This window comes from Balaenoptera ricei, chromosome 10 (assembly GCF_028023285.1).
Source record: "Balaenoptera ricei isolate mBalRic1 chromosome 10, mBalRic1.hap2, whole genome shotgun sequence".
Classification (NCBI taxonomy): domain Eukaryota; kingdom Metazoa; phylum Chordata; class Mammalia; order Artiodactyla; family Balaenopteridae; genus Balaenoptera; species Balaenoptera ricei.
The window spans coordinates 47,856,316-47,881,354 of NC_082648.1; the positions used below are offsets into that span (position 1 = coordinate 47,856,316).

The window sequence follows — 25,039 nt, forward strand, 5'->3', positions numbered from 1 at the left end:
GTACTTAGAACAGTGCCAGGAACATAGTGTGAACCCAATAATATCATTAACACAGATGTATGGGTCACCATGATGCTTTCTCAGGACTGCAAGTATTGCGTAAAGAAAGCTATAGTATAAGGTACTCACAGAAAAGTGTTCGGAGAAGAAGCTAGAGGTTAGTGGAAACAGGATCATAAAACATCTTGTGTACTAACTAAAGCAATGGGAAACTTGTAAAGGACTTTCAGAAAGTAGTTATATGATCATATTTCTATTTTAGAAAGATTACTTTTGTTACAATGTGGATGGGTTAGAAAGAAGATAAAATAGAGGCAGAGATACCAAGTAGGGAAAAGATGAGATAAGCATTCTGGCTGTAGAATGAGGGGACTCTGACCCAAGAGGCATTAAGGAGGTAGAATCATTAAGACTTGGTGACACAGGAGGTATGTGTGATGCTTGGGAGAAGAGAAGCCTAAGAGAACACCCAGGCAACCAGAGAGAAAAGGAGTTATCAAAGTGTGGCCTGGGACCCCTGGGAAGCTCCAACACTTTTTCATGGGATATGCAAGGTCAAACCATTTTTATAATAATGGTTTTGGTTAAGACCTCATTCACCCTTTTCACTCTCATGCCCTCAAAGATACACAAGAGCATTTTCCAGAAGCTACATGACATGTAATATCACAACTAACTGAATGAAAGGCAGATACGAGAATTCATCTGTATTCTATTAACCCCAACACTAAATTATTTGCAAAAATTAAAAACAATGACACATTTCTCATAAATTTTGTTGCTGTTGTTATGGGGGAAAAAATTTTTTTAATTCGCTTTTACGTTACCATGTAATGGATTTATTATCATTTTTAAATGAATTAATGTTTTTTAAATTTCTCAGTTTTAATTTCTAATACATTAATATTGATAGTTATAACCTATATAAAACAAAAGCTCTTTTGGAGGCCTCAGTAATTTTTAAGAGTACAAAGAGATTATGATACCAAAAAGTTTGAGAACAATTGGGGTAGACATTTCCACCACTGAGATACGAATACTGAAGGAGAAACCAGTTTGGGGAAAAAAAAGATAATAAAGTTCTGTTTAAAACATGGTAAATGTGATGTGCCCACAAGCTGACATAATCAAAGTGCCCAATAGGCAGTTACACTGATGGAACTGGATATCTAGACCACCAAACTGTGGCAGAAGTCGAAACCTTGGATTTTAAAAGGAGAGTGCATGGTGAGAACAGTGTCAGATTAACCACAGAAAAGACTAGAGAGGTGAGCATAGGCCTCAGGACACACCAATATTTAAGGAATAAAGAAGAGGAAGAGAACTCCATACAGAGGAAAAGTAAGAAACATTAGAAATAAAATGAAAACTAAAGGAGCATATCACTAGCTATAATTAAAGAGAAAGCTGTTCAGGGCTTTGAAGAAAAGCAAAACACCAATCCATCATTAGTAATGCCAGGGAAAGACAGAAAAGATAAACGAAATCCAGTATTAACTCAAAACTCTCATTTTAGCCAGGAGTTTCAATTTCTTCTCATACAATACTTTTTTCTTATCCGAGTTACTCATAAAGAATGAAATGATTTCAGGCTCATCTTCTTTGCCTTCTTTGTTCACCCTCTGGAGGAAATGCAAACAAAAAAATGACCAAAAGGATAGAGATGGAAAGAAAAGAAAGATCCTGGATGAAATATATGAAGGGAACTGACTGAAGCAGTGACTCAAGGAAGAGGCATTCATTCATTCATGCAACAAATACTCTGTGAGTAACCATTCTGTGCAAGGCATCATGATACACACTGCGGAAAAACAGCTGACTAATAATATACCAAGCTATGCCCTTGTTCATCAGCAGAAACAATAGACTGGGAATAGAAATAAAACTTTCCTGATGAGACTAGCATAAGCAGAGGCAGCTCTATTCTAAAGGTGGCTCTAGCAGATTCCCAGAGCTCAGTTACCTAATTACTGAAATGTGTCCTAATTCCACAAAATAACTCCAAAGAAATATTTTCTTCAAGTGTTTGATAGCTACTAGCCATGTGATCCTGTGGCAATACTTATCTCTCTGAATTTTTACATAGATAAGCACAGCTTTGAAATGCAGAGAGAAATCTTTAAGAAATACTTGTATATATATTAAATCACCATTAACTCTGAGATAAGCTCCAAAACTAATAATAAAGGTCAAAGGAGAATTACCTAGCTAGATGTACCTAGGCTGGAAAAGGCTGCTTTAACTGGTTAACTCTACCCTTTAAATAAAGGAAAATGTAATTTTAAAAATATAGTTATTCTTTTAAGGAAAGGACTATAAGGATAAGAATAGAGAAAATGCATTTGAAAACACCCAGAATCTAGCATTACATTCAAAGAGAATCCTGAACAAGAAAGGATATATTATCACACACAAGCTGTCACAAAAATCTTTTCCCACCATCATTGTGTGCTATGGTAGCTGACCTATTTCTAGCTTTAAGCCTGTATCTATCTGATTGATCTGCAAACTTCCAAAAGTAGCTGGGCTTCAAGAGACACTGAACAGCGTCAGAAGTATCTTTTTGTCTGAGTTATATTTAGCCTCCATTCCCACCTCACCCCCCAACTGGCCCTTTTTTAAAAACAACTTAAGAAAGGAAGGAATTTTGGGACAGTAGTTAATAACAGTGGATGTTCCTAATGTTATTGAAAACTCTGGGGGTTGGGGTGGGGATCTCACTTCTGACTAACTTGGAATAACAGGGATGATGTTTATCTTCCTGGAAGAAACAATAAAAAACCAGACAAATGTGTGAAACACTGGTGTTTAAGACACTGGACAACAGGCAATGAAGGACAATGATTCCTCAGAGATGGGAAACAAATAAGGTAAGCTCTATGATTACCCACGTTTAATGCCTAGGGAGAGTTTCCAAGAAATGTCAAAAAAGGGAGTCTAAGGGGAACCTAGGCATGCTCCAACATGCTCCCTAAGTGGAGAACACAGGAGTGAAAGTCTGAGAGAGCAAAGGAGTCTAGAGCTCATAGAAGAGTAAGCCACAGATTGGAGAAATATCTGCAAACCACATATCCAACAAAAGACTTGTATACAGAATATATAAAGAATTCTCAAAACTCAACAGTAAAGAAACAAACAATCCAAATAGAAAATGGGCAAAAGACATGAACAGACATATTCAAAATCATTAGCCATTAGAGAAATACAAATTAAAACCAAAATGAGATATCACTGCATACCTATCATAATGGCTAAAATAAAAAATACTGTTTGGAATTCCCTGGTGGTCCAGTGGTTAGGATTCCGTGCTCTCACTGCCAAGGGCCTGGGTTCATTCACTGATCAGGGAACTAAAATCCCACAAGCTGCGCAGCATGGCCAAAAAAAACGAAACAAAACAAAAAAACTGTCAATACCAAATGTTGGCAAGGATGCAAAGAAACTAAATCACTCATACATAGCTGGTAGGAATGTAACATGGCAAAGCCACTCTAGAAGAAAGTCTGGCAGTTTCTTATAAAATGAAATATGCAATTACCATGCCACCCAGCAACTGTACTCTTGGACCTTTATTCCAGAAAAATAAAAACTTATGTTTACACAAAAACCTGTATGTGAATGTTCACAGTAGCTTTATTCATAATAGCCCAAAACTGGAACCAATACAGAAGTCCTTCAACAGGTGAATGCTTAAACAGACTTGGGATAGCCATACCATGGAACACTACTCAGCAATAAAAGGGTACAAACTATTGATACACACACACATATACAACTTATATGGACCTCAAGGGAATTATGCTGAGTGGGGGCAAAAAAAAGTCAACCTTAAAGGGTTATATACTGTATGATTCCATTTAAATAACATTTTGAAATGACAATATTATAGAGATGGAGAACAGATTAGTGGTTGCCAGGGTTACAGGTTTATGAGTGGGGTGGAGGTAGGTAGGATAGGAGTGGTTATAAAAGGGCAACAAGGACTTCGCTGGTGGTCCAGTGGTTAAGACTCCATGCTCCCAATGCAGGGGGCACGGGTTTGATCCTTGGTCGGGGAACTAAGATCCCAGATGCTGCGTGGTGCAGCCAAAAGAAAAAAAAAAGGGCAACAGGAAAAATTCTTGTTTGAATAGAACTGTTCTGTACTTTGATGGTGGCTGTAGATATACAAATTCACACATGATGAAATTCCATAGAACTACACACACACACACACACACACACACACAGGAGTAGATGTAAAACTGGTCAGATATGAATAAACTCTGAAGACTGTACCAATATCAATTTCCTAGTTTTGATATTGTCCTATAATTATATAAGCGTTACCACTGGGAGAAAATGGGTGAAAAACACATGGAACATGTACAACTTCTTATAAATTATACTTATTTCATAATGAAAAGTTAAGATAAATGACTGAGAAACAATACAGATTATAGAAATAGTAAAGAAAGATATTTAGAAAGTTATTATAACTGTATTCCATATATGCAAAAATCGAAAGGAAAAAGTAGGCATGTTAGAAGAAGTAAAAAAAATCTCTGATATGTTAGAGATAAAACTACACTATGTAAGACTAACAGCAGATTAGAAATTGCAACAGAATACATCAGGGGAAAAAACTAAATAAAATGAACAAATTACCAGTGAACTGTGGAATAATTTCAAATTACCTAATATATGTGTCAGTGGTATCTCCAAAGAAGAGAGAGGAAAAAAATATTACAGAAACAATAACTTAAAAGTTTCCAAATTGGAATAAAACTATAAATACACAGATCCAAGAAGCTCAAAGAACAAAACACCTTATTACCAAACTACCTAAAACGAGTAATACAGAGTAAATCTTAAAAGTAGCCAGAGAAGGGGCTTCCCTGGTGGTGCAGTGGTTAAGAGTCTGCCTGCCAATGCAGGGAACATTACCTCGAGTCCTGGTCCGGGAAGATCCCAAGTGCTGCGGAGCAACTAAGCCCGTGCACCACAACTACTGAGCCTGTGCTCTAGAGCCCACAAGCCACAACTACTGAGCCCGCATGCCATAACTACTGAAGCCCGAGTGCCTAGAGCCTGTGCTCTGCAACAAGAGAAGCCACCGCAATGAGAAGCCGGCACACTGCAACAAAGAGTAGCCCCCGCTCGCCACAACTAGAGAAAATCCGTGTGCCGCAACAAAGATGCAATGCAGCCAAAAATAAACAAATAAAATAAATTAATAAAAAAAAAAGTAGCCAGAGAAAAAGGACTTATTATCTATAGAGGAACAAAGATGAAGATAACAACAGAATTCTCGCTGGAAACTATTCAAGTCAGAAGACAATGGAGTGGTATCTTAAAGGACTGAAAGAAAAAAAACTGTCAACCAAAAATTCTATACTCACAGAAAATATCTTTCAAAAATGAAGGCAAAATAAAGTAAATAAAATAAAACTTTTTTATTTAAAATAAATAAAACTTTTCAGACACACAAAAGCTGAAAGAATTCATCACCAGCAGACCTGTACTAGTCCTTCAAGATGAATGAATATGATAACAGATGAAAATCTGGATCTACATAAAGGAGTTAAGAGCATAAGTGGTAACAATGTGGGTAAATAGATAAAACTCTTTCTTCGTTATTTAAATATCTTTTTAAAATACTCAACTATTCAAAGCAAGAATAATTTAAAATATATTGTACAATTTATATATACAAGTAAATGTATGCCCAGGAGGGAAGAAACAGAAGTACAGTATTGTAAAATCTTATACTATACAAGAAGCAATATAACAACATTTCCTTGAAGCAGAATGTATGGCCCACAAGGAAAAATGGCAGTCAACAGAAAGTCACTTAGGGAGCCCAAACATTGGATTTAGATAGACTTTTAAAATAAGATCAGCCATTTTAAATAAGATCAAAAAAGGAAAGAGGGAGGGAGGAAAAAAAATCAAAAAAGTTAAGAGAACTATGACTAAAGTACTAAAGAAAAAGTATGAGAAAAATATCTCACCAAAAATAGAATATTAATAGAAAGACAGAAATTACAAAAAGGAACCACAAATGGAAATTTTGGAGTTGGAAACTACAATAATGGAAATGAAAAACATCAGTAGAGAGTTCAACACAAGACCTGAGCAGGAAGAAGGAATAATCAACAAACTTGAAGCTAGGTCAATTAGGCTAGATCTGTCTGAGGAACAGAAAGAAAAAAGAATAAAGAAAAATGAACAAAGCCTCAGAACAAAGCCTAACAATTCATATTGGGAGTCCCATGACAGGAGAGAAAGGGAAAGAAAGGATATTTAATGAAATAATGGCCAAATTTTTCTCAAACACTAAATCTGCAAATCCAGGAAGCTCATCAAAAACCATGGAGGTCAGAAGGCAATGGAAGATTTATTCAAAGTGCTGAAAGAAAAAGACTATCAACCAAGAACTCTATCTCCAGCAAAGCTATCCTTCAAAAACAAAGGAGAAATTAAGACATTCCTAGATAAAAATGAAAGAACTCATCACTAGCAGATCTAGTTTACAATAAATACTAAAGACAGTCACTCAGGCTGAAATAAAAGGACTCTAAGGCAGTATCTCAAATCCAAACAAAAAAATTAAAAGTACTGGTAAAAGTAACTATATAGGTAAATGTAAAAGATAGTATAAATAAATGTTTTGTTTGTAACTCTTTGTCTATCTGATTTAAAAGACAACTAAATAAAGCTATGATTATAAACCTGTGTTAATGGGCACACAATGTACAAAGATGTAATTTGTATGTAATAGAACAAAAGACGAAGAGGGAACAGAGCTATACAGACACAAAGTTTTGCACACGACTGTAACTGAGTTGGTATTAAATTAAACTACATTGTTATAAATTAAGATGTCAATTGTAATCCCCAGGACCACTAAGGAAATAACTCAATTTCATAAAAGGAATCTGCAAAACCCCATAAATAACATCCTACTTAAAGACTGAATGCATTTATCCTAAGCTCAGTAATAAGACAAAGACATAAACTTTTGCACTGGAGGTTCTAGCTAAGGCAATGAGGCACTAAGAAGAAAGAAAAGGCATCCAGACTGGAAAAGAAGTAAAAACGATCTCTATTTGCAGATGACAAGATCCTGTATCTAGACAATCCTAAGGAATCCACTGAAAACTAATAAACAAGTTCAACAAGGTTGCAAGATACAAGGTCAATATACAAAAATTGATTGTATTTCTATACACAAGCAATGAACAACTCAAAAGTGAAGTTAAGGGGGGAAAAATTTACAATAGTAACAAAAATAATACTTAGTTATAAATTTAACAGAAGAAGTGTAATGGGGTAGAGTTAAAAAAAATGTAACTTGTATATTGAAAATCACGAACTATTATTGATAGAAATGAAATAATATCTAAATAAGAGTAAATCCATCCTATGTGCATCAATTGGAAGACTTACTGCTAAGATGGTAACACTCCCAAAACTGATCTACAGATTCAAAGCAATCCCTATCAAAATCCCGGCTGGCTTTTTTTTTGCATAAAATGACAAACTGATCCTAAAATTCACATGGAAATGCAAGGGGCCTAGAATAAACAACATAATCTTAAAAAAGAACAACAAAATTGGAGGACTCACATTTCCCAAGTTCAACTAACTACACAAAGCTACAGTAATCAAAACAGTATTGTAGTGGAATAGCATTGAAAGTCCAGAAATAAATCCTTACATTTATGGTCGACTGATTTTTGACAAGGGTGCCAAGACAATCAAATAGGCCAAAGACAGTCTTTTCAACATGCAGTAATGAGACAAGTGGATATCTATACATAAAAGAAAAAGTTGGAACCATACCTCACACCATACACAAAAATTAACTCAAAATGGATCACAGACCTAAATGTAAGAGCTAAAACCATAAAACTCTTAAAGAAAAAAATAGATTCAGTGGACTTAATCAAATTTAAAACTTTTGTCTGTAAACAATACCATCAAGAAAGTGAAAAAACAACCTATGGAAGAAATATTTGCAAAGCATACATCTGATAAGGAACTTGTACCCAGAACTCTTACAACTCAATAATAAAAAGACAAGTTATCCAATTTTTTAAAAGGCAAAGGATTTAAATAAATATACATTTTTCCAAAAAAGATATACAAATGGCCAATTTGTACGTGAAAAGATGCTCAACATCACTAGTCACCAGGAAAATGCAAATCAAAACCATAATGAGATACTACTTCACACCCACTAGGATGGCTGGACTCAAAAAGACAGACAATAAGACGTTTGATGATGATAGACAAATTGGTACTCTCAAACATTGTCGGTGGGAATGTAAAATCCTGCAACCACTTTGAAAGCAGTTTGACAGTTCCTCAGAAAGTTAAACATACAGTTACCATATGATCCAGCCATTAGACTTCTAGGTTTATAGTCAAGAGAAATGAAAACATATTTCCACACAAAAACTTGTACATAATTGTTCATAGCAGCATTATTCACAGTACCCCAAAGTGGAAACAACCTAAAAGTCCACTAACTGATGAATGGATAAACAAAATGTGATATATCCACCACACAACAGAATATTATTCAGCCATAAAAAAGAACAAAGTACTGGGAGTTGCCTGGTGGCCTAGTGGTTAGGATTCCAGGTTTTCACTGTCACGGCCCAGGTTCAATTCCTGGTGGGGGGACTGAGATCCTGCAAGCCACATGGCGCACCCAAAAAAAAAGAACAAAGTACTGATACATGCTAAAACTTGGATGAACCATGAAAACATTATGCTAAATGAAAGAAGCCAATCACAAAAGTTCACATATTGTCTGATTTCTTTTATATTATATATCCAGACTAGGCAAATCCATAGAGACAGAAAGCAGATTAGAAGTTACCAAGGGATGGGGGGAAGAGAGAATGGGGAATGATTAGTTAATGGGCATGGGGTGGTTTATGGAATAATGAAAAAGTTCTGGATCTAGAAAGTGCTTGTGATTGCAGAACACTGTAAATATACTAAATACCAATGAAGTGTACACTTTAAAATTGTTAATTGTATGCTACGTGAATTCACGTCAAAAAAAAAGAAAAAAATAAAGAAAGAAATTAACTTGGAGGGAAAAATCAAGTATATGTCCATACAAAGATTTGTACACAAATATTCATAGCATAACTTTATCTGTAACTGCCAAAAACCGGAATAAACCCAAATGTCCATCAGTAAGTGAATGCATGAACAAATTGTGTTACAGCTGTACAAAAGATCACTACTCAGCAATAAAAAGGAATAACTATTGATACATGCAACAACATAGATGAATCTCAAAATAATTAGCTTGATAAAAAAAGCCAAACCAAAAATAAGTAAATATGAGAGTATACACTTTATGATTCCCTTTATATAAAATTCTAGACAATGCAAACTACTCTATAGTGACAGAAAATTGATCAGTGGTTGCCAGGAGACCACAGAGGTTGGGAGAAGGATAACAAATGGGGATAAGAAAACTTGTGGAGGTGATAAATATGTTCATTACGTCTTTTTTTTTTTGTATTCCATTGTTTATACCAAGGAATGAGTGAGAAATCCATCCAGGGAATAGTTTCAGAGAGCAAGGATTCACAGATTTTCATTATCTTGAGCTGATAACACTTCGTCAGTCTTCCACCTGGCTACATACCCCAGGGTAGAAAAACCAACATGTGTCTCCAGCATACGTCTTGCTCTTTTCTTTCCAGGAAAAAACAAGGTTTAAGTGTGGATTTAAGGCTCCTCCCCAACCTGAGCGCTCTCTGATCACTGACCTCAGTCGTTCCCAATCCGGCTGAATCCCAAGATTGCTTGTAAGGATTGCTGCAAAATACTCAGGCTTCTTCCCAGACCCACCATCTCAGAATGCTGGGCACGGAGCCCAAGATTTGCTTATTCAACAAGCCCTACAGGTGAGGCTGGTGCACAGCCACGTGGGAATCCTGGTCTACGTTCTTGCTACTAAATGTGATCTGAAAGCAGAATCAGCACCAACCTTGTTATAATACAGAATCCCATGCCCTACTACAGACCTTCTGAATCTTACCAAGATGTCCCGATGATTCTTATGCAAATTAAAGTTTAGGACTCCCTGGTCTCTGTGCTGTCTAGACGCAGTGCCAAAACTCTGCAGTCTGCTCAGGTGTGTGGTCTGATCAGATCACGTAGCACTGGGACTTCCAGGGTTTAATCCTTGTTCCTTTCCAGTTTTTGGTTCTTTGGAAAAGATGGAAAGAATAATCCAGGAAACAGCGCTTTAGGACTGGTGAAAGATAACATCACAGCCCTGGGCACTGTCGCTGCCTGAGTGCTTCTTCCTCCAGATCACAGCTCCAGCCACCACAGCTCCAGTGACCACCAAAAGAACCAGGCCAACAATGATGCCGTGAGAACGGTGGGCTGAAGAGGTTCGGCTCTGGTTGTAGTAGCTGCGCAGGGTGTTCAGGTTCACTCGGAAAGTCTGTGCGTGGTGCTTGTAGATCCGCGAGTTCCGATCCCAATACTCCGGCCCCTCCTGCTCCACCCATGGCATCCACGGCTCCATCCTCGGATTCGGGGCGTCGCTGTCGAACCGCACGAACTGCGTGTCGTCCACATAGCCGACAGAGATGAAGGGGGGCTCCCCGCGGCCGGGCTGGGACACCCCGGTGTAGAAATTCCTCAGGGAGTGGGAGCCTGGGGGCAGGGAGGGGCGCGGTCCCGGGGTCCGAGGTGTTGGGGCCGGGAGGGGGAAGGGGGCGAGGGGCTCGTGAGACCTTCATTATGTCTTGATTGGCGTGACAGTTTTACAGTGAACACATGTCAAAACTTAACAAATTGTACGTTTTAATATGTACAGTTTACTGTATGTCAATTATTAAAAGCCTCAAGCTCTTTTTTGAAAATATGATAGGGCAATGTACGCATGCTGGCAACTCAATAATTGATAAGGTAGTAATAAAGTGGTTTTACTTTACCTTGCTGAGTGTACAGGCAACTTCTGGCAACATTAAACATGGAGAACCACTCAAAGTAGCATATAAATTTGAATTTTTGTGAACTTAAAAATACTTCCACGACTTCTCTGGTGGCGCAGTGGTTAAGAATCTGCCTGCCAATGCAAGGGACACGGGTTCGATCCCTGGTCCGGGAAGATCCCACATGCCGCGGAATGACTAAGCCTGTGCACCACAACTATTGAGCCTGCGCTCTAGAGCCCACGGGCCACAACTACTGAGCCCACTTGCCACAACTACTGAAGCCTGCGTGCCTAGAGCCTGTGCTCCGCAACAAGAGAAGCCACCGCATTGAGAAGCCCATACACCGCAACGAAGAATAGCCCCTGCTCGCTGCAACTAAAGAAAAGCCCACATGCAGCAACGAAGACCCAATGCAGTCAAAAATAATAAATAAATTTTTAAAAATTAAAAAAAAATACTTCCGGGGGACTTCCCTGAGGTCCAGTAGTTAAGAATCCGCCTTCCAATGCAGGGGACAAGGGTTCGATCCCTGGTCAGGGAACTAAGATCCCATATGCCACGGGGCAACTAAGGCTACGCACCACAACTACTGAGCCCACGCGCTCTGAAGCCCGCACACCACAGATAGAGAGAAGCCCGCCCACTGCAACGAAGAGCCTGCGCGCTGCAACTAAGACCCGATGCAGCCAAATACATAAATAAAATTTAAAAAAAAAGAAACTTCCATTAACCTACATTATAATTTCAGAGATGCTCAATCTTCATTTTTGACTGATCTTCAGTCGGTAGTGCTAGACACCCTGCCAGTTCTGGCAAGTACTACAATTAGTGTAATCTGTAAACAAGCATTTAGATACACCAAAAAAAGCTCCTACAAGAAACCCTAATAAGGTTCCTTAAACTTGAAAATACTTGTGAATAGTATCTCAAGCGTGATGAAATCAACAAAAAAAACTCTATTATCTATATTAATCACCTCTTAAGAATTCCTCAATTATAGATATCTACCTTTTGTAGATATTTACTCAAAAAATATAAACTATTGCAAAACTTTTTATCTACTTTCTAAAAAGTTCAAAAAGCTTTAAGGTTAAAAACCCTAAGCTGGGGCTTCCCTCCTGGTGCAGTGGTTAAGAATCTGCCTGCCAATGCAGGGGACATGGGTCCAAGCCCTGGTCCAGGAAGATCCCACACGCTGCAGAGCAACTAAGCCCATGCACCACAACTACTGAGCCTGCACTCTACAGCCCGCGAGCCGCAACTACTGAGCCCACATGCCACAACTACTGAAGCCCGTGCGCCTAGAGCCCATGCTCTGCAACAAGAGAAGCCACTGCAATGAGAAGCCCACACACCGCAATGAAGAGTAGCCCTCACTCGCCACAACTAGAGAAAGCCCGCGCACAGCAACAAAGACCTAACACAGCCAAAAAAACCAAAAAAACAAAAAAACCCTAAGCTGAATTTTTCTTTACCAAAAGATATTTCCACTGTTTTAAAGACAAACTAAAAGGACTTTCCTGGTGGTGCAGTGGTTAAGAATCCTCCTGCCAATGCAGGGGACAAGGGTTCGATCCCTGGTCCGGGAGGATCCCACATGCTGTGGAGCAGGCTAAGCCCATGTGCCACAACTACTCAGCCTGTGCTCTAGAGCCTGCGCACCATAACTACTGAGCCCACGTGCCACAACTACTGAAGCCTGCACGCTCTAGGGCCCGCCTGCCACAACTACTGAGCCCGTGTGCTGCAACTACTGAAGCCCACACGCCTAGAGCCCGTGCTCCGCAACGAGAAGCCACCGCAATGAGAAGCCCGCACACCACAACGAAGAGTAGCCCCTGCTCACCGCAACTAGAGAAAGCCCATGCACAACAACGAAGACCCAACGCAGCCAAAAAAAAAAAAAGACAAACTAAAAGCATGATGTATTCAGCAATGAGGAAAAGTATGGAAATGAGGGTGAAGTACAGCCAATCAAAACCATTTTACATTCACGATATTTATGCCAGGTAAGAAATGACATAACCTAACCCAAGCTACCATCATCTCTCACTTTGACTATTACAGTAGCCTTTTTCCATTTTTTAATTCAGATTAATTCAATCTTGATATACTGTGAGTCTCAATCTCTTCATCTATTAAATGGGTGCAGTAACACTCCCAACCTTATGAGATTGTGTGAGGATTAAATGAGATCAAGGGTAAAGCACTTAGTTTGTTGCCTGGCACATAAGAAGTATTCCATAAATGTTATCTATTATTACCTGAATAAATGTTCAGCCTCCATGAGTCCAGTGCTGGAATGGTGTCACATATAAGTAACAAGTCTAACCTCCAAAAGAAAGAAAAAAAAAAAGGTAAGTTAAAAGCAATTTCAATCTTAATATATTGAGACTCTCAAAGAAAATAAAAAGATCAATTTCAAATCAGCTTCTTAATATCTTCTTTCCCAATTCCTTTTGCTCACAATATTTTTTATAATCCTACACCTTGTGCTGAACCCTCTATATCCATCCCTACTCTCAATTCACAACAAAACACTATTCATTTGGCTCTTTCCCCTCTGTTGATCCCCTCTACTTATAAGCAGTTCCCGGTCCCCTTTCTAATACAAACAAATCATCCAGTCTTACTCCTTGAAATTCTTCAGCTGTTTTTTACCCATTATCCTTCCACACAAGACAAATCTAGAAACTGAGCTAGCAGATCTAGAATATCTCTTGGTAGGTGCAAAGCAAAAGCAGAGGTCAGAGACAGAATTTTCTTCTATGAGTAGAAATAAGTATCACAAACACATAATTTAATATCTCCTCACTCCAACTGCAATATTTATTATTATTGCTCTTACGGGACTCTGAGGGCTGGCTGCTGCTTAATCCACTTCAACAACCCAGAGTGCTGAGTGCCACCACCGGAACCCTTAATATGCGCAAGCCAGCCTGTGTTCTTGGAAGCCCAAAAAACCTAAGTCCCACTGCGTTCTACACAGTGAGGAGTATCCCTAACTTATAATTTTGTCTTACAACTCTATCCTGTGGATATCACATCAAAAGTCCACCTTCCCAATATCTTACACAGATTTCTATGAAAAAGCTCTTCTAGTTTTTTTATGGCCCCTTCCTCTCAGGGTTTTGGCATTAGAGACGTATGGTAGTTTGGTTAGGACTGGGAGGCATGACCAAAGGATATTGCCCTTCCCCTTTTCACTGCCAATCTTGGTCCTGAAACATGGCTGTATGGTGAATTTTTTCCCCAGGAAATGCCTTGTTCTCCCTCATGCAAAGAAATTACTGGCTGTGTTGCCTTTCCCTACAGGCCCTCAAGTCATGCCCAGATGTGTGGGATTTTTAAGTGAGCAGAGTAGGTTCAGGCTGAGAGCCTTGCCACACCAAAAAGTCACTCTCCAGCTCTGAGTCAGAGAATCAAGAACAACATAATTCAAAGCACACACTAGTACTTATTGCTATAATGGTTTTCTTGCCCTATCTGTAATCTTATCAAAATTAAAAGTGAAATACTTTCTGAAAGAAGTTGAATTCCCTTCTGCCGTCCATCCTCTTTTACCTCCATATAATTGCAGTTTTTTAATAAAATGCAATAGCCTCTTAACTAATCATTCTACTTCTGCTCTGGGCACTCTGCTATCTGTTCTCCCCAGAGAATCAAGAGTGATTTTTTTTTTTTTTAATTGAAGTATAGTTGATTTACAATGTTATGTTATGAGTGATCTTTTTAACACGTAATTCCGATCACTTAGCTTCCTTGCTCAACCAGCTTCCTTCCACCAGTGGCTTCCCATCATCCCAAGCAAGGTCTACAGAGCCTTATAAAATCTGGCCCCTGCCTACTCTTGAACATACCAAACCACATACTTCCCACAAGTCCTTTGTATTTGTTTTTCCTCCTGCCCAAAACAGTTGTCTTTCATCAGGAAATGCTGGTTCTGCCTCCCTTCAATTAATAGTTCATATGTCACTATGAAGAGGTCTGACCACCCAATTTGAAGTATCCCCTTCTCCCTTATTCTCAAATCACATCATCATATCAATCTTCTTCATAGCACTATACTCTGTAATTATCTTATTGATTTATTTGAAAATTGTCTATCTTCTCAAACAAGAATGTAAGCTCTTTGAGGGCAGAAATCTTATGTGTCTTGTTCATATGTGCCTCCAATGCCAAATAGTGTCTGACAATGCATAATAAGCACTGTAACAGTTTTCTAATTGTTTGCTTCATTTACAAAGCCAAGTACTACCTCTAAGGTGTTAGGTTTTTAAAAACTTATTTCTAGGGACTTCCCTGGTGGTGCAGTGGTTAAGAATCCACCTGCCAACGTAGGGGACAAGGGTTCGATCCCTGGCCCAGGAAGATCCCACATGCCGCGGAGCAACTAAGCCCGTGCACCACAACTACTGAGCCTGCGTCCTAGAGCCCGCAAGTCACAACTACTGAGCCCGTGTGCTGCAACTACTGAAGCCCGCGTGCCTAGAGGCCATGTTCCGCAACAAGAAAAGCCAACGCAATGAGAAGCCTGCGCACCACAACAAAGAGCAGCCCCCGCTCTCCGCAACTAGAGAAAGCCTGCGCGCAGCAACGAAGACCCAACGCAGCCAAAAAAACAAACAAACCAAAAAAAAAAACCCAAAAAACGTATTTCTACAGCCAATAAAATGGCCAGGCTTCAAAACCCTATGTTCTCTTCCACATTCTAACAATCTGCCTTGTATTCTCAGAAAGCTCCCTTCCTTTCTCTGAAGGTAAAATTTGCCCTCAGAAAATTAAGATGGCAATCTTATCTGGCAACACTGTTCTCTAGGTCTGTGGGTTTCAGATCCAATGTTCTCAGGCAGCAGCAATTACCAAAACTCTGGCTACTAGTGTTGCACTGAGGAGTGCCTCACGTACCAGAACCACCAGGCTAATCTGACGAAGCTGCAAACACCTGTGAGAGTACCATAGAGTTCTGTGAGACACTCCCAATGCCTTAAAGATAACCTCACAGGAGTAGGAAGATTTAGTTCAGTCATCTGACTAGTGGCACATTCTATAAAGCCTTAATAATGACCCTGTCACCAGAAAAACAAATACTTTGTCCTAGCCTTCTATCAACTGCATTTAGCAACCAACATCCATCTTTTGCAATAAAATGCCACCTCTGAGTTCCTATTCCTATCAAATTATCACTGGTTTGAGCAATAGATAAATCAGAAACTACAGTTAACAAATCTACTTGTCTGGCACCCAAGACAATTAATTAAACTTACTTAGAGATGCAGAATAGCCTCTAGTCACCTGGAGACAAGTTTTAAGATGCTAACAACTGTAACACTTCGGCACATCAAAATGGCTATAATGTGAAAAACAGCCACATGCCACTTCCAGTGGTGCACCTATACTGAAAGTGACCTTCCCCCTCCAAAATAAATAATGTTTAAAGTCAGCTGAATCTTGAAGAATGACTCTGACTTTTCTCTAAAATAAGGGCTATGACAGCTACCTTAAGAGAGGCCCAATAAACTCAGGGCAAGGGGCTCACTGTGCTGACGTTGTCACCTCATCTAGGACTTGAGCTGATTCATCCTGATGGGCTGACAGGTCACTAAGACCTGCACCTTGCCCAAGAGTCTTATTTACTTCACATATAAAAATACTGTCTACTCAAGACAACTGCAATCCAGACACCTTCTCCTGACAGGGAGGCTTTCCCTTCCTGACTTCACTGAGCACCTTGGGAAAAAAGTTGTCATTTCAGGCCCACTTTAGTAACTGTGGATGATTAACAAGGCATTGAAGGGCCGGGAAGAGAGCCCATAAAAAGACCAGAACGTTAAGTCTCAGCAATTACAAAAAAAAAAAAAAGGATTTTAAAAAAAAAGACCAAAATCACCTGGAGAAGAAACTAATCTCTCCAGCATTAACAGATGTTTGGTACAATTAACGTAATTTGAAAAGCAGTCGCAAAGTCAAGACCTGAAAACACCTGGTCCTTGGCCACACCAGGAAATCACAGAAGACATCCTTTAACCAAGTAAGCTGTGTTCTAACATGAATTTCAAGAAGAAAGACAAGGAAAGGCAATTTTCAAAAATCCACAAACTATCCCCTTAATTTAAAAGGAAGGAAGGGAGGTTGGCTGCACTCATGGCGGCACCCTGCAAGGCGGTGTGATCATCCCCGGGAACGGGGGCTGGGATGTGGCCACCCACGGCTGATATGGCTGGGTGAAGAGGGGGCTGGAGCAGATACCTGGTTTCCAGTGTTTGGCTAAAAACATGCCTGACCCAATCACAGCTCGAGAGAGCATCTGGCTGCCCTTCATGCAGACGGAGCTGCACTGTGACGAGGAGATCATCATCATAGGCCACAGTTCCGGGGCCACTGCAGCCATGAGGTACGCAGAGACCCACCGGGTGTGTGCTATTGTGTTAGTGTCTGCGTACACGTCTGACCTGGGGGATGACAATGAACGGGCAAGCGGATACTTCAGCCACCCCTGGCAGTGGGAGATCAAAGCCAACTGCCCTCACATTGTGCAGTCTGGCTACACTGACGATCCTTTCCTTCCTTGGAAGGAACAACAAGAAGTGGCCAACAGGTTGGAAGCCAAATTGTACAGATTCACTGACCGTGGCCATTTCCAGAGCACGGAGTTTCATGAACTGGTTAGTGTGGTCAAGTCCATGCTGGAAGTGCCAGCATAACCAGGGTGGTTCCTGCTGTTCTGCGTAACAACATGGGAGTAGGGCAATGATCAGATTATTAACAGATGACAATCATCTACTATCAGATGAATAGCGGGCATGCAAAACAGATCAAATTAAGGTCCAAAAAACACACGTTTCAATATTCAAACTAAATTACAAACAATATTTTCATTTTCCATAGAATCTACATCTCCTCAAATTACTCTGACCTAAAACAGTATTTTTCCCATTTGATAAGGGACATGGGACAGCTTAACCACCCTTACCTCTCCAAAGTGAATAAGACAGAAACGAAACCCAGGTTTCCTGATCCCTAGTCCAGATTAAAACTAAACAGGTTTCATGTTATGCTGTAGGAGTTGCAGCATAACATGTCCTTAAACATGTTGAGAGAGTGACACACAAGGAGGTTGAGGCAGGGGTCTGCAGGGTCAGGCAGGGATCGGTCTAAGACCAGACTGGCGAGGATTAGGGCGACGGGGAGAACTCCTGCGGGGTCCTGTCTGGATTGTTGCCACGTGGGAATTTGGCAAGGCATTGCCAGTTTTCTGATTTTCAAGGAAAGAAATTCATACACTTTTGTATTTAGGAACCATAAGTGTATGTATATATAATACACATGTACATGAATTACGTTCAGTCCACAGACATAAGGGTTATGTTAGTTGGCAACTACAGCGTAAATAAAAAATCTGCAAACACGGCAAGACACAAAGTCCAAGCCATCCATGTGTGACCTCTGCTGTAAGTATTCACTTAGCCAGTGCTTTAGAGCTTGAGAAAAGCCTGAGAAATAGACATGACGTCAAAGGATGAAATCATGGGAACAGTTTGGATTTTGTTACAAAGTCTTAAATATTTTAAAAAATGATCTTTCCATATCTCAAATTTTGTTCTGTAAAGTGTTCTACCTTTTAATTTCCATGGTCCTTTAGATCTTTCAGCATCATTCCATGATTTTTCTTCTAATCATACTCCCTCAAAAAAACCCTTTTTCATTTTCCAATGTTTTTTGGCTATTATGATCCCCAAGTAACATCTCAAAACAATTCCCAGTAAATTCACACCTGATATTTGCTGCAGTAATGTGAATTCCCACACTGTTCATACCTAACGAAAATTCAAAGCCATCATTTGAACCTGAAAAGGCTTTTGATTTCTAAATGTGCTCAAAAAATGTCAGGAGAGATTCTCTAAATTTTTAGCAGCAATTATCTTAGGGGATGGGAATTTTGGTAGTTATGGTGCAGTGGACGTCTCCTTTTTACATTATACACCTGGGGATTATTTGAGTTTGTGCACTGTGTCTTACTTTTATAGTTAAAAATAAAGATTAAAAACAGTTTATTTGACAAGTTAGTGAAAAGCAAAGTAGATAACTCCATTGAATACTTTTCTTACAGAAGCTGTTTAGCACTGATTTGACCGAGCCTATAATCAAAGCTTGATTCTATTTGAATTATTTGGAAGTAGTCATTGTTCTACGTATTCTCTGCCTTGTTTTCTGAAGTCCTTTCTTAAAAAAATTTACAAACTTATACAAATAACAGTTCATAATACTTTATTGTCCTCTTCCTCTGTAGAAAAAACCAAATATATACAATTGAGAAATAAAAAATAAAAATAAAAATAAATAAATAAAAGGAAGGAAAGGAGGGAGGGGAGGGAAGGAGGGAGAAAGAGAGAAACAAGGAGAGAGAAAGAAGAAAGGAACAAGGAAGCGTAATGCCCAGTGTTGTAGATTAAACATGGCCACAGATTATTTGCAGCAATTCCCATCAAGAAGTGGAGCTGGGACTTCCCTGGTGGTCCAGTGGCTAAGACTCCATGCTCCCAATGCAGGGGACCCAGGTTTGATCCCTGGTCAGGGAACTAGGTCCCACATGCCGCAACTAAAAGATCCCACATGCCGCAAAGACGGTCCCGCAAGTGGCAACGAAGATCCCGTGTGCCGCTAGTAAGACCCGGGGCAGCCAAATAAATAAATAAATATTAAAAAAAAAAAAAGAAAAAAAAAGAAGTTGAGCTCATTTCCCCTCATTGTCTCAAAGACAATGCTGAGCAAAAAAAGACACAAAGCATATCACTATATTCTATTAATATGAAATTCAAAAACAGATAAAACTAATGTATGGTAATAGAAGCTAGAACAGTGATTATCTTTTTTTTAAATTTATTTATTATTATTATTATTATTATTTTTGGCTGCGTTGGGTCTTTATTGCTGTGCACGGGCTTTGTCTAGTTGCGGCGAGCACGGGCTACTCTGCGGTGCACGGGCTTCTCACTGAGGTGGCTTCTCTTGTTGTGGAGCATGGGCTCTAGGCACGTGGGCTTCAGTAGTTGTGGCGCATGGGCTCAGTAGTTGTGGCTCATGGGCTCTAGAGCACAGGCTCAGTAGTTGTGGCGCACGGGCTTAGCTGCTCCGTGGCATGTGGGATCTTCCCAGACCAGGGCTTGAACCCGTGTCCCCTGCACTGGCAGGCAGATTCTTAACCACTGCGCCACCAGGGAAGTCCCCAGTGATTATCTTTGAAGTCATTTTTGCAAAAGAAATTCTAGAGCATATTCAGTGTTTCCAGAGAAAACTGTCTATACAAGAGTATTTGAGGGGACAGCTTATAACTGATATGGTGATGGAAGCAGCTAATTGTGCTCCTGCCCATCCAGCCAAACAGATGCTGCTAGGCTTACCTCTACTTTAGGAAGGACATGCTCTAACCCCTGCACCGGTTTGTACAGCCTGGCCCTCTGTGGCTCCATGTCCAAGTCAGTGCCTTAGTTTAGAACCTCATCATTTTCCACTGGACTTATCACAAAACACACTGTGAAAAGGGTGATCTTTGAAAAATACAAATGTGATGGCATCACTCTCCCACACCTATACCATACATACACACCCCTCCTCCTCCTTAAAATCCTTCAAAGACTCCCCAGTGCCTATAAATTCTGCACTCCCTATCAGGGTACTTAAGTTCGTTTATAATCTAGTCCCTGACTACCTTTTTCTCTCTCTCTCTCTATATATATATCCTGAGTTCCATAACGAATTACTTATAGTTGACCTAGAAAGCACCTCATCTCAGTATCTCTGGGTATAGAGTTGACCCTTGAACAATGAGGAGGTTAAGAACGCCAACCCTCCCCACAGTTGAAAATCCGAGTATAACTTATAATCAGCCCTCAGTATCCGCAGTTCCCCCTGTATCTGGGATTCCACAGATTTGACCAACCACAGATCATATAACACTGTAGTATTTACTACTGAAAAACCTCCATGTTGTTCAAGGCTCAATTACGTAATGCATCCTCTATCTAAAACAGCAGTTCTCAAAATGTGGTCTCAGGAGGTCTATGAGGTGAAAGTATTTTCATAATAACAAGATGTTATTTGCCTTTTTCACAACGGTGATAAAAGCAATATAGGTATAACTGCTAGTGCCTTAGCATAAATCAAGGCTGGGGCATCAAACTGTACTAGTAATATCATCTTCTCCACCACTCCACATTTGGAGTTTAAAAAGGAAAAGATAAATTTTACTTGTGAATATCCTCGATAAACCAGTAAAATTTAATAATATTATTAAATTTCCAACTTTGAGTGCGTCTTTTTAATATTCTAAGTGTCAAAATGGGAAGTAAGTATAAAGCACTTCTCCCGCTTTACAATAATCATACAATAATTGTCTCAAGGAAAAGCAACTGAGCTACAAGCTGAACTAGCTGCTTTTTTCATGGAATACTATTATTTCTTTTTTTAAATTAATTTTTATTGGAGTATGGTTGTTTACAATGTTGTGTTACTATTATTTCTTAAGTAAACAACTGACAGGCAAACTATGGTTATTCAGACTTGGGTATGTACAATATTTTCACGAAAATGAACAAAGTGAGCCTATGACTTCAAAGAAAACAAATGAAAGTATTTGTTGCAAATGATAAAATTCAAACTTTAGCTAAAGTCAGAATTTTGAAAACATGTATCCCCTATGAGCTTGATGGCTTCTCAATACTTTAAGACTTTCCTGATAAAACGGTAGTGGTATTAATCAATGTGATTTTTAAAAACTGTATAATTAACTGTATCAAACACTTGGAAGATCTGAATAACCAAATGAACCAATATTTTCCAATTAATTAAATCATGATGTTTCAAAATCATACATGGGTAAAAGACGCATTCAACGTACTAAACAAACGAATTTTAATGTCACCAAGTACAAAAGTTCATTAATATGGTTTCATATTAATGAAACCATACAACTAACCTACATTGCAACTAACCTTTAAGAAACTACCACTTGTTGAGTTTGGGTATAATATCAAAGAATACCCACAATTACCTAAAGAAGATATTAAAATACTTCTGTCTTTTTCAGCTACATATCTCCAAGGCTGGATTTTCTTCATATATTTCAACCAAAATGACATACTGCAACAGACTGAATGCAGATGGAGATACAAGAATACAGCTATCTTCCAATAAGCTAGACATCAGAGACTTGTAAAAATATAAAACAATGTTCCTCCTTCTTCTCACTAAATCTTTTCTGTTTTAAAAATTAGTTTTTTCACGACAATGAGGTACCACCTCACACCAGTCAGAATGGCCATCATTAAACAGTCTATAGGGACTTCCCTGGTGGTTCAGTGACTAAGAATCACCCTGCCAATGCAGGGGACACGGGTTCGATCCCTGGTCCAGGAAGATCCCACATGCCGCGGAGCAACTAAGCCCGTGCACCACAACTACTGAGCCTGAGCTCTAGAGCCCGCAAGCCACAGCTACTGAGCCCGCGTGCCACAACTACTGAAGCCCGCGGGCCTAGAGCTTGTGCTCCGCAACAAGAGAAGCCACTGCAATGAGAAGTGTGCATACCGCAATGAAGAATAGCCCTGGCTCGCCACAACCAGGGAAAACCCACGTGCAGGAATGAAGACCCAATGCAGCCAAAAATAAAAATTAATTAATTAATTAATTAATTAAAAGACTTAAAAAAAAAAAAAAAAGTCTACAAATAACGGGACTTCCCTGGTGGTCCAGTGGTTAAGAATCTGCCTCCCAATGCAGGGGATGCAATTTTGATCCCTGGTCAGGTAACTAAGATCCCACATGCTGCGGGGCAACTAAGCCCGTGTGCCACAACTACTGAGCACACGGGCCACAACTAGAGAGAAGCCCACACACTGAAATGAGGAGGCCACGCACTGCAGTGGAGGGTTCCGCATGCCACAACGAAGATCTCGTGTACTGCAACTAAGACCCGACGCAGCCAAAAATAAAATAAATAAATAATTTTTTAAAGTCTACAAGTAACAAACGCTGCCGCACGTCACAACTACCAAGCCCACACACCACAACTACTGAAGCCCACATGCCTAGAGCCCATGCTCCGCAACAAAAGAAACCACCACAATGAGAAGCCCACGCACTGCAACAAAGAGTAGCCCCCGCTCACTGCAACTAGAGAAAGCCTGCACGCGTGGCAACAAAGACCCAGCACAGCCATAAATAAATAAATAACTAAAGGAATGAATGAATGAATGAATGAATAAATAAATAATTAAAATTAAAATTTAAAAAAATGCTGGAGAGGGTGTGGAGAAAAGGAAATCCTTCTATCCTGTTGGTGGGAATGTAAATTGGTACAGCCACTACAGAAAACAGTACGGAGGTTCCTCATAAAACTAAAAACAGAGTTGCATTATGATCTAGCAATTCCATGCCTGGGCATATATCTGGAAAAAACTATAATCCAAAAATATTCATAGCAGCATCATTTACAATAGTCAAGACATGGAAACAACTTAAATGTCCACTGACAGATGAATGGATAAAGAAGATGTGGCATATACACACACACACACACACACACACACACACACACACATGGAATACTACTCAGCCATAAAAAAAGAATGAAAAAATGCCCTTTGCAGCAACGTAGATGGACCTAGAGATTATCGTACTAAGTGAAGTACAAATACCATAAGATATCAATGGTATGTGGAATCTAAAATATGACACAATGAACTTATCTACAAAACAGAAATAGACTCATAGAGAACAGACTTGTTGTTGCCAAGGTCGGGGGGTGGGGGAGAGATGGACTGTGAGTCTGGGATTAACAGATGCAAACTATTATATATAGAATGGATAAACAACAGGGTCCTAGAGTACAGTACAGGGAACTATATTCAATATCCTATAATAAACCATAATAGAAAAGAATATGAAAAAGTATATATGTGTGTGCGTATATAACTGAGTCACTTTGCTGTACAGCAGAAATTAACACAACATTGTATCAACTATACTTCAATAAATTTTTTTACAAATTAGTTTTTTCAGGACTTCCCTGGTGGTCCAGTGGTAAAGAGTCCACCTTTCGGGCTTCCCTGGTGGCGCAGTGGTTGAGAATCTGCCTGCCAATGCAGGGGACACGGGTTCGAGCCCTGGTCTGGGAAGATCCCACATGCCACGGAGTGACTGGGCCCGTGAGCCACAACTACTGAGCCTGCGCGTCTGGAGCCTGTGCTCCGCAACAAGAGAGACCGCGATAGTGAGAAGCCCGCGCACCGCGATGAAGAGTGGCCCCCACCTGCCGCAACTAGAGAAAGCCCTCGCACAGAAACGAAGACCTACACAGCCAAAAATAAAAAAATAAATAAATTAAAAAAAAAAAAAGAGTCCACCTTCCAATGCAGGGGATGTGGGTTCAATCCCTGGTTGGGGAACTAGGATCCCACATGCCACAGGGCAACTAAGCCTGTGCGCCACAACTACTGAGCTCGCAAGTCTCAACTAGAGAGTCTGTGTGCCACAAACTATTAGTGCCCACGTGCTCTGGAACCCACGTGCCACAACTACAGAGCCCGTGTGCCCTGGAGCCTGTGCGCCACAACTAGAAGAGAAGAGTTGCACGCCACAACTAGAGAGAAGCCCACGTGCTGCAATGAAAGATTCCACATGCCTCAACAAAGATCCCACGTACCACAACTAAGACTGACACAGCCATAAATAAATAAGAAATAACAGGGGGCTTCCCTGGTGGCGCAGTGGTTGGGAGTCTGCCTGCCAATGCAGGGGACATGGGTTCGAGCCCTGGTCCGGGAAGATCCCACATGCCACGGAGCAACTGGGCCCGTGAGCCACAATTACTGAGCCTGCGCGTGGAGCCTGTGCTCCGCAACAGGAGAGGCCGCGACGGTGAGAGGCCCGCGCACCGCAATGAAGAGTGGTCCCCACTCGCCGCAACTGGAGAAAGCCCTTGCACAGAAACGAAGACCCAACACAGCCATAAATAAATAAATAAATAACTTAAAAAAAAAAAAAAAAGAATGCAGCTATCCTTTAAAAAAAAA

The 25,039-nt window shown here is 40.0% G+C and overlaps 1 protein-coding gene and 1 pseudogene across 19 annotated transcripts in view; one reads left to right on the forward strand and one right to left on the reverse strand.

The window, feature by feature from the left end:
* The window catches only part of R3HDM2 (R3H domain containing 2), a 148,871-nt gene that overhangs the window by 92,113 nt on the left and 31,719 nt on the right, over nt 1-25,039 (reverse strand). For 7 of the 19 annotated variants that reach the window (XM_059936273.1, XM_059936265.1, XM_059936266.1 and 4 more), the window contains exons 1-2: nt 17,597-17,686; nt 13,232-13,294 (exon numbers count right to left, since the gene is read on the reverse strand). The exons of 1 other annotated variant lie outside the window; for it this stretch is intronic. The gene's annotated coding sequence lies outside the window, so the exon portion shown is untranslated. Of the gene's footprint in view, nt 1-13,231; nt 13,300-17,596; nt 17,688-25,039 lie in introns of those variants that run through there. 11 more of the 19 variants (XM_059936275.1, XM_059936270.1, XM_059936262.1 and 8 more) reach the window with 4 other exon arrangements.
* LOC132373326 (putative hydrolase RBBP9) lies at nt 17,112-17,671 on the forward strand (annotated as a pseudogene).